General features: G+C 42.3%; 1 protein-coding gene and 1 long non-coding RNA gene across 5 annotated transcripts in view; one reads left to right on the top strand and one right to left on the bottom strand.

Moving 5' to 3' along the window:
- hivep1 (HIVEP zinc finger 1) overlaps positions 1-20569 on the bottom strand; it is a 52423-nt gene that overhangs the window by 19853 nt on the left and 12001 nt on the right. The window lies entirely within an intron of this gene.
- On the top strand, positions 11670-13158 carry LOC128519656 (uncharacterized). The gene is made up of 3 exons (XR_008357868.1): positions 11670-11944; positions 12118-12311; positions 12410-13158. It is a non-coding gene; the product is annotated as an uncharacterized LOC128519656 (long non-coding RNA).

The following is a 20569-nucleotide window of genomic DNA, read 5'->3' as shown; positions in this document are numbered from 1 at the left end:
TAGACACATGTTCAAGTCAAAGCGGGACTGTTTATTGTACAGAATAACAGAACAGTCCTGAGAGTAAAATCCCCTGATATAACATAATCTCCTGATACACTAATGCACTCATCCCAGTGTTTCACTAGTGCTTGGACACCATCAAGGTAGAATGTTCAATCAGTACATCCCAGACATGATGCAAGTCTGAAACACCGGCCTCCCAGGAACTCCTTTAATGCCTTGGAGCGAGGTCAGGACTGTACAGGGGGTGTGGCAATAACTCCCTGCTGAGTTCCTGTAATGTGCAAGTGGTGGCTGTGAATAAGTGTGTGTACAGTTCACACACACACATGCGTCTCTTCTGCAAGAAAGACGGTTTTCATCGTTCCACTCTCTGAATGTTTACAGGAACGACTGCAGTGAGGCTCAGAGACCGGGACTAAAATCTCACTGGGATTCCAAATCATTCCACTCATTTACACACAGACACAACAATCACCATCACGTCGACCTCGGCACAGCGTTACTGAACATCATCACAGTTTATCCTAAATACAGTGAAATTAATAATCACCAGCAGGACAAGCCAAAACATAACACAAGCTCAAGTTTTCCAGAAAAACAACAACGCACTACTACTCATTCCAGAAAGCAAGAGCACGAAACACAAAGGTTTTTTTTTTTTCTTCTATTCTTTGGAACAGTCCTGAGACCTGGGGGTTGAACCAGGAAATACTAACAGGATTCATAAAAACTTACAAATTAGGAGGAGGAACTTTGGAGCCGCCATAAAATCAGCAGTGAGCCGAACCCCGGGAAGCGAACACTTACGTACAGTACAGAACTCACAGTGAGGAGTGTGACGCCGTGCACAGTGATGGAGCTCAGGGCGCTGGAAATAAAACCCTCACACTAAAATAAAAATATAAATAAAATAAAAACAGGTTTAACGTGAAAGATCATCCACATGAGGTTTAAAAGTCAGAAAGTCCTCATGTGGTCACGCCTTAAAAGAAAATCCACATCACTCTGCTCCGGTCCGGAGGAAGCAACATGGGTTCACACACCAGTCTCAGGTTCACCATCTCATGAACGTCAACATGTAGCTTTAAAGGCGTGAGAATGATTTCAGGAGTTTAATCATCCAAAATGTTGACACCAAAAGTTGAGTCTCAGACGTCTCGAGTGCAGACGCAGGTCATGCACACGCTCAGGATGGTGTGTGTGTGTGTGTGTGCAGGTTAAGAAGTGGGCCGAGGGCAGGTCGTGGCCGAGTTCAGAGGATTCTCTCACCATGACTCGTGCGCAGTCGCACCCCCGTGTGTCTCTGGGAGACTCTTTACACCACGGAACACCAACATGCCCCGACACCCCCTGATTAAACCGCCATGGCATATTTGATTAGACACACACACACACACACACGACTCTTGTGAAAGATAAACCGACAAAATAATCAACTCTTCAGTCGTCACTCGGCTGAAGCGAGAGGGGTTAAGCTGGAGATTTACAATTTAAACTGTAAAGTCATGCATTATACTGCAGAGGGACCCCAGTGAGGTCTCACACACACACACACACACACACACATTGCTGGATGAAACACTACCATGATCCCGAGACCAAAGTAAACCAGGTTTTCATTCTTTTTACGGTTCACACAACCGTAAAAGTGGTGAAGATTTCATTTCCAGTAAACACAGCCATGTTTCAGTCACAACCACGGCCACGCCCACACCTGAAACAAACCGCAGCTGTTGTGTGAATACGTAGCAGAGGAGTGATTTACAGAGCGATCGCGTGTTTGAGATCCGAATCCTGCGCTTCTGTTCAGACTTGGGTGAACACTCGCTCTTTTGACCTTACAGGAAGTCACTAAAAGTAGAATAATCACGAAACAAGAAGTGAAAGACAAGTGTAGTGTATCAGTGCAGCACGACTCGAGATGGTACCACCGATCAGCTCAACTCCAGTGTAAGCTGTGTCTGTGTGTGTGTGTTTATTAAACTAAATAGAAGTTTAAATCTGTCTAGTTTTAGCATCGTGACATCATTGGCTAGCATTAGTGACCCCAGCCTCGTCTCACTGTCCCTGTCCATCGTCTCCTTGTGACTCTGTGTGTTTCTTCTCACACCAACAAAAACACACGGGCTATGCTCGTCACGAATCCCCGTGGGAAAGTGTATGTGTGTGTGCGTGGTAGATGCAGGTTAATGTGCTGATGTGCAGACATTAATTTCTCTCTGTAAGAGACAAAAGCAGAACCGCTGTTCTACTTCACACACACACACACACACACACACTAATGAAGCTTTATCAGTGCTCCAGTCTTCATTCAGCTCCACACAAACAGGACAGGAGATCATAGCTGAAGAGTTCCTCGTGTTCGTTACACACACACACACAGTTTGTTGTTAGACTCCGGCCTTGGTCTGATCAGTGTGTGTGAGGGAGAGATGTTTATTAGATTAGTGTGTTGCAGCTCACAGAAGATCTTGGTGTTCCCTAAATATAAATCATCAGATTCTTCTGGACATTTTGTACGTTAATAAATCAAACACAGAACGGAGGGAAGTACAAAAAAAAAAAAAACACACAGACGTGTCTGGAATGGAGAGAATGAGGTAATGAATGAGTAGAACCTTTAGCTGGGGTGATCAGAATCTCTCACCGTCCTCAAGCTGCACCACACCGCTGACCCCCCCCCCCCCTAATGTTTTTATTTAGGTTTTTTATTTTAGAACCATCTAGTGTAAGAACCTCTTAGTGATGGTTAAAAAGTTTGTAGAAACAGTTAAAATGTTAAATCTAATAATAATTTGCTGATCTTTAATGGAATCGGTGATATTATTATTATTATTATTATTATTATTATTTCAGGTTGAAGCCCACATACATGTCTGTCTGTTTACATGTCTGATCCGATAAAGATTTAGTTTTAAAACGACTCCAGCGTGTTTAAATTCACTTATACCACTTCAGCACTGTTATTTCAGCCAAAGTGAAAATATGAACTAATCCCAGTAAAAATATTCACTTTATCTTTTCTAATTAATATCTATTGGTGCAGGTGTTTGTTTACATTGAGACAGTAGCGCATTAGTAGATTATTTTAAAGTAGATTATTAAATCCCAGACATAACTGTTTATAACATCACTTTTACTCAACATTTAGATTTCACTGATGGTGCAGATTAAACTTCAGGCAGAGATCTGAGTACAGTGAAACCTAACGCGGTGTGAGAGTGTTCCGCAAGACAAGCAGAATTCTTTATAAATTTTGACTTAAAAAATAATTGTACAGTACAATCCATTTCAGATCCAGATCCATTTTCTCTCTCTGTATCAGCCTGATCTTTGTTTCAGTGTCGACACTGCGCCCCACATACACACAGGCACACATGACTCACACACACGCACACAGTGAAAGAGTGAAGGAAGGGTAACTGTGTAAGACGAGAAGGGGGAGAGGGGGAGGGGCTCCTTACTTTAGCTTCACACTACTACTACTACTTAAGCTTTTTAAGGGTTTTGAAATACGAGCTTCCAGAATGAATAATGCTTGTAATCCAAGGTTCCACTGTACTGCTAAAGATTCAGTAAATTCTGTCCAGTTTTGTGTGATGTTGAGACAAAATCATGTTTCTGCTCCTTCAGTGTATGAAACATAAAGATGTCACTGAAAGAGTTTTGATCAGTGTACAGACTGAACCTTTCTTTTGTTAATATTGATAATTACACGTGTGTGTGTGCACGCTTGAATCATGGTTTATACAGTAGTTACTGTGTGTGTGTGTGTGTGTGTGTGTGTGTGTGTGTGTGTGTGTGTGTGTGTGTGAGAGAGAGAGTGTCTGTGGGACTTTCACTACACGGGTCCTTCAGACTCCTGATAAACACACACAGCCTCAGAGGCGAGTGCGGCCAGCTGCACACATCTGATCTTATGGTACCAGTAAACCCGTCCTCAGCTCAGTACCCAAAAGTCGAGTGGTCTGATCCGCGTGCTTTAATATTAACACACGCGCACACGCACACACACTAGTCAGTCTTTTTGTTGCGCGACTGCGTGACTCATTTCTCTTGCTGGTGAAAGGCTGCCGCGGCCGCCACAGGTGAGCGCAATGGGGTGAAAAGATTAAAGAGAAAAACAGAGGAGTACGAAGGTAAAAGCACAACACACCCGTTCTCTCTTCATGCCGTATCGGCTCGCGCCTTCGCCCCAGATCAGGACCTCAAGTCTCACCGTAAAGTGCTGCATTCAGAAAGTTCCAGGGTTCCAGAGAAAGTCGGGTGAACGTGTCGCTAGGTTTAATTATTCATCACAGGCCTGCTCTAGTGAAGCAACTAACACTCGTCAGAGTAAATCATTAATCCTCCCTTTACGGCATGTGGCTGAGGAATGGCGGAGGAGCGCGCGTCTTAGCCCACAGGTTCCTGTTCAGGTTCCTCTGCACGCTGCTGCTCAGCCAGGCACATCAGCACCAGTTTCATCTCAGCATGACCTTCAAACCCGTGTAGATTCCTATCAGTCTGTCAAACCAGAGATTTAAAAGTCGCAGATGCTTTCTGTAAGTTTAAAGAAACTATAAACAGATACACACGCTAATGAAAACAGAAAGAGGAAGCGGCGCGGACGGAGTCACACCTCACTGCAGTCAGAACTTTCCCCAGTTCCCTCCGACCGCCGCGGAATATCTAAAAACACCAGAGAGAAAGTTATCGAAAACAGATCGGCCTGAAAAGTGCTTACAAGAACCAAGAATCAAAAGAATATCTCGAGCTCATCAGAGAAAAAAGACTTCACACAGAGCAAGTAGCACCAGCAGAGACACTGAACCCTCTGTAGATGATGTGACTTTAAAGAAGTGTGTCGTGCTTAGGGTTAGGTACCGAAAACCTATATAACCGGTATGTACCGGACCGAAACAGAACGAGAATTTCAGTGCGTCATTTCGGTGCCACTTAAATGCCTGAATTGTCGATTAAAATATTTGTTTTCTGTATTCATATATTTTTGTAGATTAAAAGTTTATTAAATTAAATAAAAAAATTAAAAGCACGAATCATCAGGAAATTAGAGACCATCCGATATGCGCGTGAATGCCGTGACTAACGTTACACTCGCTCTGACGGCAGCAGGCGGTCTACCGCTATCTTAGCTTGCTAAATTACACTTTCGTTATAATGCCTAAAACTAAACAGTCGAAAGTGTGGCTATATTTCACAAGAAAGGATTCCAACACCGCGATGTGCAGCAAATGTTTTACAGCAGTTGTGTGTAAAGAGGGAAACACGTCAAATCTAATGAAACATTTGAGAGCACACAGAATAAAGTTAAAAGCAGAGGGATGCACCGTGATTGACAGCTTGTGAACAACAGCTGGCACTATCGATGTGGGTGACCCCAGCCCCAGTCATACCAACAGTAGCAAAAAGGAGTCCACCGATTATGATGACGACAGCAGCCTTTCCGCAGGTTAGTCGTAGGCTAATGTAATGTTAATTACAAAATGCAAATCTTGCATTCATGCTAACAAATGGTCAAACGATTTGTTAAATACTAATGTAACATGGATTCTATTTATAATTATGACTTTCCAGCTAGTACTAGTAGTACTACAACAGTACTTATATATTCATATATACTTTAAACTTTAAATAAATTTATATTGTTCAATTTTAGGCATTCAATTTTTTGTTCAATAAAAAAAAAAAAAAATTTATCATCCACCATCATTTTGTGACTTTTGTAAAGTATCGGTTCAGGCACCATTTTGGCACCGGTACCGTTTTAAAAGTATAGATTTGGCACCGGTATCGAAAAAAAAAAAGATACCCAACCCTAGTCGTGATTAAAAACCACACTCCAGTGTGACAACAGTAAAGCATTTCCTCCACAGTTCATCTCCAGTTCCTCCCCAGTTCCTGCACAGTTCCTCCTCCTGAGAGAGACTGAGCTCCAGTAATCAGAAGTGCAGCTATGGCTACAGAAGGCGGAACTGCTCTACCTGACTGATCAGGAAATAAAAGGTATAAAGATGGTAGAAGGAAGAGACCAGTATGACACAGGTACTGTATACCCAAATACACCAAATAAACACACACACACACACACACATATTATCTAAGCTTTGATAATCAGCATTTATACAGAGAACATTTAAAAATATCAACCTTTTTTTATTAAACACTACACAGCATTTCATCGATCAACACATACCGTGATCCGTAAAATGTAAATGTAAGTCAGAGTAAACAACAAAACGATCAGTGTGTGTGTGGCTACAAACCACTGACACACACATACACACACACACAAACACTCCATCCATCTGTTTAAGGCAATATAATATCTACAGCAGCAAGAGTCCTTACTAGAACCAGAAGATATGAGCACATCACACCTATCTTATCTATACTTCATTGGCTCCATTTGAAATTTCACATTGATTTTAATATACTATTGACTATAAAACATTAAATGGTCTCACACCGCAGTACCTGAGTGAACTGCTAGTGTCTTACGATCCACCATGCCTACTTCGATCAAAGGATGCAGGCTGCTTGTCAGTACTATATATAGTGGGACCTTGGATTACGAGCATAATTTGTTCCAGAAGCTTGTATTTCAAAACACTTGTAAACCAAATTGAATTTTCCCATAAGAAATAATCGAAACTCAAATTATTTGGTCCGCAGTCCCCAAAAAATAAATGCATAAATATAACCAATACAATATATAAAGAAAAAATTAAACAAATTAACCTGCACTTTACCTTTAAAAAAAAAGTAAAAATAAATCCCGACAGGTAACTGTTTCTGTGTGTCTGTGTGGGCATGTTCTCATCCCACTTCTCATCTTACACAGTAGTCACCCTTTCTCCACTCTTTTCACACACACACATGCACACAATGAAAACACTGTTTTATCGGAAAAATAAACCAGTAATCTCTCTAATGACACTCGATTAAGCAAAAAACTAACGGAATTACTGCTGTAAAGTAAAAATAAAACAAATTACCCTAAACTTTACCTTTGAAAAGAATCGCGACAGAGCAGTGTTTCTGTGTAAAGCAGAGAGAAAAAGTGTGTGTCTAACACTCACAATCCGAGGTCTCACTGTATTATGAAAACTACAGCTGGGGGCGGAGCTTTTTCTTACAAAGCCCCAAAATTATGGAATAGTCTTCCAAATAGTGTTCGGGACTCAGACACAGTCTCAGTGTTTAAGTCCAGGCTAAAAACCTATTTATTTAGCCAAGCATTTTTATAAATAGATTTGTCTTGGGTAAAGGAGCAGATCTGGGGGACTCATGGACGTAGAATATTATGGTGAACTGGTATGTTTAGATGCTGTTCTCCCCACTCTTATTGATCACTCAGACTTGTTGACGGTGAGGTGATTGGTTGCTTTACATCTCTGTTCTCCCTCATGTCTGTGTTTCCTTCTGACTTCTCCCTTTTAGTTATGATGTCATAGTTAGTCCTGCTGTCTCTGCTTGCACGCTGCACTAAATATACATTCACCTTATACATTGTGTGACTGTGACCATACCTAACTGTTATCTCTCCTACTCTCTCTCTTTCTCACTATACATGTCTCTCCTGAGCTGCCAGTGATGCAAACCCCCTCTGTCCTCTGACCCCCTCTGCCATCTGGAGCTGTCTGACTCGTCCTGGTGTCCTTTTTCTGGTTGGAGATCTCATCACATGGATGCCCCATGTGGTCTGTCTGGGATGCGTGTGGTGACTGGGGACGGTTCCACTTTACCATGAAGACGGTCCTGTCCTCAACTGATACAGACAGCTGTTCTCTGAGGACTCGAGACTGCAGTCGCTCGATAGTTCAGGACTGGAGTTTCCTACAGTTTACCTGAGCCTCCAATAACGAACTGGACTCCATATAAACTTCTCCACATCTCCTGTTATACTGAACTTCCAGCCTCCTTATACACAGTGTGAGTGCAGATCAGTCCCTGCTTTCTGCTTCACCCAGATGAGGATGGGTTCTCTGTTCAGTCTGGTTCCTCTCAAGGTTTCTTCCTATTACCATCTCAGGGAGTTTTTCCCTCAGCACTTTGGCTCTCTGCATCTTCATTGGGACAATTTGATTATTCTAGTTCACACACATTCACATTTCATACAAACTTCCGTAATGTTCTTCTGATTGTGTAAAGCTGCTTTGTAATCATGACCGCTGTTAAAATCACTATACAAATAAAATTGAATTGAATTTAACTGTAAAGAGAAAACACCCTCCAGAGGCAGAACCTACAGGCTCAGGCTCACTCACACACACACACACACACACACACACACACACACACACACACACACACACTACAGGAAATTTGGATAGACTAATTCATCATACACAGCATGTCTGTGGCTGGTGGGAGGAAACCCTGATGCCCAGAGGAAACCCAGCATGCAGGAGAAGAGACACACTCTGAGTCTTCAGTGCTCAATGTTTAAGTCATCATCATCATCATCATCATCTGATAATCCAGGACTTCTAAACACTTTGTTATATTACTGACATGCCTGTGTGTGTGTGTGTGTGTGTGTGTGTGTGTGTGTGTGTGTGTGTGTGTGTGTGTGTGTGTGATGTAAGTAAATATTCCTGTACTAATTTTCCAGTGGTGTGGAAACTATTGTGTGATTTAGGGAAATCGTCTGCAGTGGTGCTGTGCGTTACGACCTGACGTGAAGCAGAGACGTCTGGTTTATACTTGGCACACACAGAGGTGGCATGAGCTTCACGGTTCACACAATCGCTGCGTATCTTATACACATCTGGAACATTTAACAAGTGACACGTCAGAGACCAACTCACATTTAGAGATTTAGAAATATTTATTCATAAACGCTTATTGACAATGTGCATTAATTCCAATCCTCCAATTTACTACTTCAGTAGACATAATCGGTCCTGTTAAACCACAAGTCCTGTCCCGCGCAGTGAAGCTGGGAGACCTGACACAAGAGTTTTTCTTATATAAATAACATCTCTTTATTAAAACACGACTTTTCTCAATGTGACTCAACAACTAATCGATAAAATCGATAATTATCGATAATGAAATTCGTTGTCAACGAATGCCGTTATCGATTAGTTGGGCTGCTCACGTCACTGAGGAGCGCGACCACAAGATGCACAAATACACACAGATACACAGCCACTCGCGCAATGGAGGTTACAGGAGCGTCTGCAGGAATAAGCGTGCACCCCGAGTCCCCCAAGGTTTGATAGCAATTCACATTAAACGCCTCTAAGAAGACGGTAACCTGCACGCTATGCAAGACCGAGCGTTCATGGCATGTCATGCACAAACACTTAAAGAGAAAACATGTTGGTGTTACGGATGGAGAAACGTCAGCAGGGTCAGTAAAAACTGTATCTCTTTATCGTGTAAAAGTGGTATAGTTTAAGTGCTTTTGTTTAAACTGTTTGCTAACTTCGGGACAGTCGCGCTAGATCTGTTCACGTGCTACTCGCTAGCTTCACATTGCGCAATCACCTCATGAGCAATAGTGATTAGTTAAATGGCGCTACTTTAAATTATCTTAAATTACACGGTGCAAATAACAGAAGAATATTACATTTAGTGATTGTTGTGGTTTTCAGCGAACGCAAATAACAGTACATTTGTGACTATTAGCTTTTTGCATTTCTAAATTTTTTTTATAGTCCACTACAAAGTTAACTTGTAATTTACTGTGGTTTTACTTATGCATACATAGTTTTATTATACAAAATTACATTATTTTAGCTGTTTATATCTTATCAACTGAATATATCAGTGTATTTTTTAAACTATATATATATATATATATATATATATATATATATATACACACAGTGTGTGTGTGTGTATATATATATATATATATATATATATATATATAAACTGTATATATTATATACTACATTTCATTTAAGGTTTAAAATGTCAAAATTAAAGATTATTAAACTCTATGTGGCTTTTGCATTTTTAAAAGTTTATTTTTATACATAAATAATACCCTGATTTATGTTTTTTTTTAATAGTTATAAGCAAAATATCAAATTTCAGAAGCGGTTAGGTTTTATCCGATTAATCGAAAACATAATCGCTCAACTAATCGATTATCAAAATAATCGTTAGTTGCAGCCCTAACAGTAATATTCAAACACATGAATAAACCCATGTCCAATATTTATAATAATAATAATAATAACAATAATAATAACAATAACACAGCATAGCTGGTAATTACAGCTGTATGATTTGATCAGTAAATCACACAGGGATTATTTTCACATGGTGTGAGTGAGATGTACACTGTGACGCATAACTATTACCTGGATCGTTTTATATTTATTCATAATTATCAAAGCCAACACCAAACTACAGCAAAATTATCTCATTTACCTGATATTTAAAAATATTTTTTATGAACTCTTATTGACAATCTGCATTAATTCCAATCTTTGTGTACATCAGGTGTAATAAACTGCAAAAAAGTGTATCGTGATTGTGATGAGATTGATTGTGCAGCACGACTACGCTCACACGATCTACGACCGAGACGAGCATCGGGATTACGGGCTCTGAGAGACAAACTCCACCGCGCCCGAGTTCTTCTTCAGAGTCTCCAGCAGCTTCACATTGGTTTCAGACGCCGAGTTTCAGGGAAAAGTCTACAGTTCTGATCTTTTCCTCAGACAGTTTAGGGAAGAAGTCATTTGAAGGCTACCGATCTAGATCTGAGAGTTTTATAAGGGTGTGACAGCAACACCAGCAGCTCCACCGTGACCAGAAACACACACACACGCACGTTCCCCAGGTGATAAAATATCTACAGATATTTTCTATACTTTTAACAGAATTAGTGAGGACTGACATGACGACACTGTGACTCCCCATGAAACACTGTTACAGGCTGTAATTCTGTATAATAACTCAGTTATATGAGACTTGATGTTTCTCTCTCAACCCCATTTATAAACTAAAATACTTTATATATTAATAATTTTATTTAATTTAAATTTAAAGAACATAAACAACAAAGTGTCATGACATTACGGCACGTTTCACAAATATACACAAAGGTCATGACCTTTTACACTTTCAAATAGAAACAGTAAATCAAGAAAGTGGAGCTGCACACCTCTCACAGAGAGACACAGAGAGAGAAAGAGAGAGACCCAGAAAGAGAAAGAGAGAGACACAGAGAGAGAGAGAGAGAGAGAGAGAGAGAGCGTGATCACTCAGCCTCCACACTCCCTCCGGTCTCAGTCTCAGGTTTTGCATCTGAATCTGAAAAAGTGAACAACAGAAACAGGAACACAGTAAAAGACACTCGAGCCCGTCTTTCCTTTTACTATCATTTCCTCTGAGCGACGCTCTTGATGACAATCTGTCTCCATCTCGCTCTCGCGGCAGCCGCCGTGTCAAACGCAGCTGTCATTATCAACACATCAAAGGAACAGAAAGGCCACATTACAGCCCTGAGGTAATTTGGATTCACCCCCCCTGCCTCCCTCCCCACACACACACACACACACACACACATCTTTTTCATTAACAGTACAGCTGAAACACAGATAATTCATTCTTTTGAAAACGCAGAAGCTGGGCATCTAAACAAATAGGAATAAAAAGGAATAAATTATTACACGAAGCAATCACTGCTGGAACATGTGAAAAAACGTGAATCTAAAATAATATTAAATTACATTAATTAAAATCAGAATGTTAGAAGATTTTTGGAATCTATGGTAAATATCTGGTTCGTGTCTTTACTTCCGTCGTGCCCTGGGTTTGAGTGTACAGCGTCTCTACACAGAGGAGGAGGAGGAGGAGGAGTCTCGACAAGATGCAGATCTCTGTTACACATCAATCAGATTTTCCAGCCAAACAGAAACAAACGTCCTGATACAGGCGGGAACTGAAATCTGCGGAGCGCTGCGACTCGGTCGGTCCAGACTTGGACTTCCTGTGTAAGGCAGAGCGCGAACGTGACTTTAAACACACTACACTAATTTAAAGCAGTGAATAAAACAAACACCAAAAATATCCAACATTAGGACTTTGGTGTGAAGCTGTTCTTACATTAAACCTAGAACATTATTTATTTGTTCGGTCCAGTTCTCTTCAGATCCTCAAGGTCACGAGTATCTCACTGATCCACTCACAGTTCCCAACTCCTCTGTACCAGCTCGGCCGTGCCACACCTCCTCGAGTGATCCTTGAGTGATCGTGCCCCCATGTTTGGGTGGGGTTTGTGTAACGCCCCAGAGAAGCAGACATGAGGACGCTCTCGTCGCCGTGCTTAACTGTGGGTATGACCGAACAGATCTTTTAATCTGTTTGATCTTTCAGTTTATTGAAGGTCATTTCTTAATACTCTTTGTGTAAATCTTCTTTCTCCTGATTTCAGGTTCTCCGGAGCCTCCTGCCAAGTGACCCCAGACTCCTCCCCCCATCAGCATTAATCTGATTGTGGTTCACCTCTTCATGCATCTTTTGGACGAGTCGTTCCAGTTACCCTGCTAGGGTTTTTGCTCCGCCTCTTTTCCATTCCAATGTTTAATAGATTTTCCCCCTGAGAACTTTAGGAATCTCCACCTTCACCACGGTGCATGAAACCGTCCTGATCAACGGGAATGTATTTTGAATTCACACCAGGTGTTAAACAGGCGTGTAACTCCTTACTTCTAATTAACACTCATTTACCTTGAACATGAAATATTTTTCATGTACTCTGCAAATTACTATTATTATTATTATAATTGTCATTATTATGATTATTATTATGACTTTTCCTGGTGATGCCGCCATCATCAAATCAACATCTGGCTAGAGAACGTGGTGCTTCAATTCTGTTCACAATGAATAAATAAATAAACTTAATCAAAACAGAGTTTTTTCAATGTTGTTTTTGTTTTCACTCATTAATGAAACAGTATAAATGTGTATTTTGAGTGTGTGTGTGTGTGTCACAGATGTGTTACTCATTTCTGCATACACGATGTTAAAGTGTCTGAGAATCTGGATTCTCAGCAAATTCCCACCAGGCATGGCGAGATTCATGCGTCGGAGAGGGCTGGAGAGGGATCCTGAGACTTGTGGAAATAAGCTCAGTAAATGACTCTCGCCGAGTTCACAGTAAGAACGAGACATATCCAGCGATCTTTTGGTTTTGCGAACGGGACTGAGGAGCACTCGTACGGGAGCGAGGAGTGGTGCAGTGAGGCGAGACGAGAAGAGTCGGTCCGTCCCCCACACGGTGGAGAATGTGTTCTCGTTGTCTTGTTTACGGAATCCAGTGACATGTTCAATAATTCTTACCGCGAATGGTGAGAGTGAGAAGAGCCGTCGAGAGCCCAGGAGCTCCATGACGTCTCCAGGAGTACGCTAATTCTTCCTTGTACAGTCCAGTGTTTTGGTTGTTAAACGGAATTTTTGTTTAGTATTCAGTTACATTTTCATAAATAGTTGTGAGACTGCTGGACATCTGAACGGTTTCTGAGGACATGATCGTCTCCGCGCTCTGTCTCAGGGTTCTCCAGTGTGTCTGATCGATTCATTTCAGGTTGGTGTTTTCCAGAAACTGTTTCATTAAATCAGTGTCTGTGTTTGTGGACTGGAGTGTAGAGTTTAATATAAAGTGCTTAAAAAGTCATTAATTTATTTGTAGTTTTGCGAGTGATGTGTCTAATAGCCTGAATTAGTCTAAGTAGGTCATTATGAGTCTGAGTGCATCATGTGACTTCTTCTGTTTATCAGCTTTAAGCAGAATAAACAGGAAAAAGATCCTTATTTGGGTCATGTGATGTCATTGTTGTTATTGATGTGTTAATGCTCGTACTGTGAGAACTGACACAGTGATGGTGTGTGTTGTGAGATTATTACACTCCAGTTAATCACACAGACAGCAGCACTGTGTTTAATGTACAGTATGTGCTGTGTATCCGCTCCACTCGGGCACGTGCGAGTCGTTCTCTGTATGAAGTGAAGCACTCGCGTCACACACAGTGAAGTTTGATTTTTAAAGAGTCTCTCCGACCCACGGCTGCGGTCTCATTCGCATACAAGCGTTAGAAAAGAAGCCATTGCAAAGTTATTTTTATAAACTCACTCACTTAATCCTGGTCCACAGACCTTCTCTGAGTCGGGGACGCATCGTGACACGATTATTGTGACGCGCGATTCACACCGTAGTGTTTTGTGAGTTATAATGCTAATGCAGTGGCACAGTTTAAACAGCAGGGGGCCCAGACTGCACGACGCCCTCACAGTGACCTATCAGTGAACCTGAGCGTGCTGGAGATCTGACCTTATTCAACTGTATATTAATGATCCCGGTCTATACGAGTATAATAAATAATTTTATGATTAAATAATATAGCTAGCGTTATTTAGCATAAAACATTTCAAATGAATAAAACTTATCTACTGATCCACAACCCTCAATTGTTCCAAAACTTTTGGCCTTGTGAAATTATAACATTATAAAAAAATTATAACATCTGATACACTGTGGCTCGTCCTCTCTCCACAGTCTGACCCAACACACACACACGCACGCACGCACACACAGCACCGTGTACCCCCCCCCACATCCTTTCGGGGCTCGTCGTGTTCCTGCTTGCTGAGACACACATCCTGATTTGCAGGAATCTTCCAGGTAAAACCTTCTTTCGACTAAATCCACAGCTGTTGCAACACACTGGCGTGGGCGTGAGACCGTCCTCACCTGGGACACCTGCGTCTCTAACTGACAAGCGGGCACACGTCTAAACAGCCAACCAGGGCATGTGTCAATCAACACCGTAAACACTTTAACACTTTTACTAGGCAAAATAGTTTACACACACACACAGTGACACACACACAGTGACAAGCTCGTTTAGGTTTGGTGTGTTTCCTTCAAACACACACAGAGACACACACACACACAGTGACAAAAACGCACAATAACAGTACTGTGTGTGTGTGTGTGTGTGTGTGTGTGTGTGTGTGTGTGTGTGTGTGTGTAGGAAACACACCAAACCTTAACGAGCTTGTTACACATACACACACACACACACACACCACTCAGCGCTCATTGACAGAATCCTCTGAATTTCTCGACACGACCTGCATTTAAACAGAAGCACTGGAGAATAAATACATTCTAAATTTACATTCTTCACATGTAAACTTCTCACAGTAGAGTATGTTAATGAACTCTAAACACACACACACACACACAGGGGAATAATTCGGAAACAGGACGCTCAGCCAGAGACACATACGGGTCTGATGATCAGAGGTGCACATACTTTCTCAGTATGAAACTGTACAAGGTGGATGGTGATGGACGCTGCTCTCTGCCTGGACTAGTCTGGAGTGTTTCAGTGCTGGTGGTGTGTGTTCCTGCAGTGGGAGGACTGGGACAGTTTACTGGTTTTATAACCATCACGTCACTTCCCACTGCAGCAAAAACCAGTGTGTGTAACAGGCGGGTCTGAGGGTTTGTACCAGTGAGAAATAAATAAGGCTGGTTATGGAAGCGTGCGGCGCGGCAGGGAATGCCACACACACACACACACACACACACACACACACACACATCTATATGTCTATATCTAGGGTTAAATAGAGAGAGCGACATATGTTGGCATGTGTGCGTGTGTGCGCGCGTGCGTTTTTGCGTCGGCTGAAACCCAACTGGGGGCGCATTATGTAATCCAACACCCACTGTGAGTGTGTATAACGACAGCTCCCTCTCTCTCTCTCTCCCTCCTTTCTTCTTTCCATCTTTTCCTCCCCCACACTGTACCTTCATCCTCAGCTTCTTCTGCACCTTATCTCCCTCTCTCTATCCCTCTCTCTCTCTTCCCCTTGCTCTCGCTCCCTCCCTCTCTCTCTCTGATTCCACTGCGTTCGTGTTTTATTTTTAATCTCTGTATCCGTCATCTCTTCCTCTCTCCATCCTTTCTTTTCGTACAGTTTGTCTTTTTTCCCAGAACGCTAGGAGCAATCTCTCCGCGTCCTTCTGAGTGCTCTTTAGGTGTTTATACGTGTGTGCGTGTGTATGAGTTGTTAAGGTGTTCACGTCAGACTGAAAACAAACGATGCAGAGACATGCATGCTGTAATTTATTGTTAGTTAACATCTTTCTGTTCAGATATGCATTACGCTCAAGTCGTTAACAGAAGCCCCGCCTGTTAAACCCGTCTAACCCCCAGTCATACCTCCCACCCCTCTAACACCCATTTGTTTTATTCTCTCTTTCCTTTAATTCTCCTCTCTAGTGTGATGTTTTCACCAGTCTGTAGTGAACAGGTCTGAGGTGTGTAAGGTCACAGACAGTCGTATAAACACTAAACTGCACATCGCAGTGTTTACGCTCATGTACAGAACAAATAACATTATAACTGGAATTTTACAAATACAGCATGTAAACTCTTTTTTTTTTTTTTTTGTACTCTAACACACACTGCTGCACGGCCTACACCTCCGCCCGCCCGGCACAAGGTCACTCCTTCCCAAAACAGCTAATCCTAGTGTGACTTCCTGTTGCTTTAGAATCCCTTCAGTCCTAATGAGGCTAAAATGGGATAAGTGCGTGTGACCGTGAGTGTGTGTGTATGACCATGAGTGTGAGTGTGACCATGTGTGTGTACTGAAGACCAGGTCTATCCTCAGCTCTGGCTGTGATGTAAGTGGTGGGGTCGTGCATGCTGCAGTACGACTTTCCATCAAACCTCATGTCGCACGCCTGAGACCGTGTGTGTGTGTGTGTGTAGCCCTGCATGCACAACCTGCCTGTCCACAACTCAGATGTACAAAACAGTTTATGATTTTTCATATGTAACGATGCTCAAGACCTGAAATAAAACACGACCGTACGAGAGCTTCAGCACTAAAACACTTCATTAGTAATCACACACACAAACATCAAACACCAAACGACTGAGGTACGATATGCTTCATTACATCACACACGTACCTCACCTTCACCACCACCATCACCTTCATCACCACCATCCCCTTCATCATCACCACCATTACCTTCATCATCACCATCATCATCATCACCTTCATCATCACCATCACCACTGCAGGAACACAGGCTCAGCTGCTCACATCTCAGCTTTGATTGTACTCAGAGATGTGAAGTTGCACTTAGCTGATCACACACACACACACACACACACACACACACACTCGGTCAGCTTCACAAACATCTGCACACATTGACTTTACACAAAATAAAATTAATACACACACACACACACACACACATATTTACATCCAGTTTTTACCCTGACAGAAGTGTGTGTGTGTGTGTGTGTGTGTGTGTGTGTGTGTGTGTGTGTGTGTGTGTGTGTGTGTGTGTGAGCGCGCGCTCGGTCTACCTGTGTACGGAGTGGAGCAGCTGAACCGGATTCCTCAGACGAGGCAGAGTCCCGTCGGGAAACACCTGGAACTCCCCTCACCGCCGATCTCCCTCCCTCACACACACACACACACACAGCCACACCTTTATGACCGCAGAGCTCCCAGCTGGTCCGCTTCTCTCCTCGTCTTTCTTTCACTTTCTAGATTCTCTCAGTGTCTCAGTGAAGCCAGCGCGCGCTCTCTCCTCCAGACTACTGTTTACACCCCTCCCCCTCCCCCAGCACTCTGTTTTGGTTTTTCAAATCCGTTAGCTAAATCAGGGAAAACCCTGGACGCGCGTGCGCTCACGCACACACACACACACACACACACACTTTACATCCGAACATTAAGCAGTAAAGAGAGAGAGAGAGCGAGACGCTAATGAGCGCGTGCGTGTCTCCTCAGTTAAACCCCGCGCCTGAGAGAGAGACGCGCGAGACCGCCCGAGTCAGATTAGCCGCGCGCGCTCGCGGTGTTCCTGCGTCCACACTGCTATTAATACTCCAACATCTAATCAGCCTACACACACACACACACACACAGAGCAGAGAGAAAAACACTGCCTCCAGTGTTGTAAGCACGCACACACACACACACACACACTCATTAACAGGAGATGTATCTGAAAGCTTGCTTAACATCACCTGGCTTCAGCGCTGTGTGGGTGAGAAAGCAAACCAGAATGCAAACACACACACACACACACACACACACACACACACGAGCCATGGTTTAGTCATACTGCAGGGCAACAGTTTCCCACAGTCTGAACACAAAGGCACACTCACACCCAAACCTCGAGCAGAACCTGTAACACCACAATATCATCATCATCAATAACATCATCACCATCATCATCATCAATAACATCATCATCAATAACATCATCATCATCATCAATAACATCATCACCATCATCATCATCAATAACATCATCATCAATAACATCACCACCATCATCATCATCATCAATAACATCATCATCAATAACATCATCATCATCATCACCAGCAGCAGCACCGTGCTGAAAGGGGACGTACAGAGCACTTAAATGTCCTTTAATGCAGAAACTACAAGTAGAAGACGGTTATGTAACCCAAAAGCACTTTATTATTCTGAGAACCCTAGAGGAACATTCCATGGAGTTGAGGTTTGTTTTACGATCACCGTAGTGATGAACTTCACCGGGGGTCCACTATTCGTACGTCGCTCGACACATCCGAGATGAAGTGACACATCTAAGATGAGATCATTGTGCTAATTACGATCCTGCTAAGTTGGTTCTTCGAGCTCACCTGTTGTTGATGATTAGTATAGCTGGACTGAGTTGTCTAGGATTATTGCGCGCTCGTGCGTTGGTTTAAAAGGCGATATGCATCGACAGTAGAAACACTGATCACAAGCCCTCCGATTGGTTGACGAAATGGAAAAAGAGCGGCTCAATTTTTTTTTGTAACACGTGTTATGCGCTGAAATGCCCCCCTGCCATGGATTGCCCCCCCTACATAATCGCTATCAAATATTAGAACATAAATTCATAGGTTAATGGTTTACAAATTACATGAGACAATAAAATAAAATAAGCAATATGAAAATAAATATGTTGTACATGAAAAAATAGAAATAATATTTATTTCAAATACATGTGTACTTTTATATTGTTTATATTATAATCAAATTAGTTTCGTCCAATTTTTGATTATAAAAAATATTTATTTTTATTATATATAAATATTTATGCACATATTTTTATGACAAATCCTTGAAAAATAAATGTGTTACAAAATAAACATTATAGAAGAATTTGTATTAATGGTCTTGACGGCTGTCTCGTGCCTAGGGTTTATTATAATAGTAATATCATATTTGATAATAATAAACCTATGAATTTATCTTCTAATATAATATTTGATAGCGATTATTTGTGTGTGTGGGGGGGGGGTTCATGGCAGGGGGGGGGGCGTATACTTTTCTTTTCCCACGTGAGTCAGTCATGCTCTTTAACCAATCAGATGTGACCATTTCAACCAATCATAACCTGGCAGGAACACAGCCTAAATCCTGTTTACATGAAATAAAGCTGCTCCCAAGCAGGTTCAAGCTTATGGATATGTTGCTTTGACAGCAAATGCGAGATGCGCTTTGAAGAACGAAACAATCCAAGATCAGGACAAATCCACAACAATCAAATCCAGCTAACTGAGTTAGCTACGTACGAAGAACGGACCCCAGAGCTCCTGATAAACACTGACACGTCTGGTGGAAAACGTTTGGTATTAAACTGGCCTTCGTGTTTAAAGGTCCAGTATTCAGGTTAACCAGCTGTAGGCTTGGCCGTCTATGTAAATGAGCTAACGATGAGCCATGCCCATCCAGACGAGAGAGCTCGGGGAGGGGCTTTACCTATATGATGTCACAAAAGTGGGAAATCCAATAAGCTTGTTTAAGCTGCAGCAAAAAGCAGAGATTTCTTTTGTTCCCCTCTTTGTGTGTGTGTGTGTGTGTGTGTGTGTGTTGTACATGTGTTTATATTTGAGGCCTTAAAATGTTGCAGTTCCTCTATGATCCTACCGGTCCTAAAACTATTCACACATTGGCAGGCAGCACAGCGCCCCATGTGGTGGGAGAGAATTATTTGTTATTTGTGAAGTTTGAAGAATTTTAACAAAATCTAAAACAATAATAATGTAGAATCAGGACATTTATAAAATGGTGACATTAACAGAATCACAGTACAGATGGAATCAGTGCGAGCTGCAGCGGTGGTGATATGGTATGGAGCGACCCGGTTGATTCACAGCCTGGATGCTTCTCTTTACAGAAACTTGGCTCTGGTCATCACGAGGTCGTTTCTGAGGTGGGCGGGGCTTGTCCGATATCTTAGAGGTTTGAGAAAAGCTGCTTTAGAGGGACAGAACCATCCTGGAACACACTGCGGGTTGGATGTCTATCAGCTGTGTGTCAGGAGGCACACACTCCGAGCCACACACGCGCACACACTCTGATGGTGAGACCGCCGAGTTCCTTCTGAACACAAAAGGGATGTGACGGGGACGCCAGCGCAGGACTGCACCCGCACTCAGAAATTCCATAGCAACAGCCAAAGGAAGAGCCGAGTGACTTACGCAACAGGATGAAGCCCTGCCAGGAGGCGCGTGCACACACA

The sequence above is a fragment of the Clarias gariepinus genome, chromosome 3 (assembly GCF_024256425.1).
Source record: "Clarias gariepinus isolate MV-2021 ecotype Netherlands chromosome 3, CGAR_prim_01v2, whole genome shotgun sequence".
Lineage (NCBI taxonomy): Eukaryota > Metazoa > Chordata > Actinopteri > Siluriformes > Clariidae > Clarias > Clarias gariepinus.
This window is presented reverse-complemented; position numbering and strand designations above follow the sequence as displayed.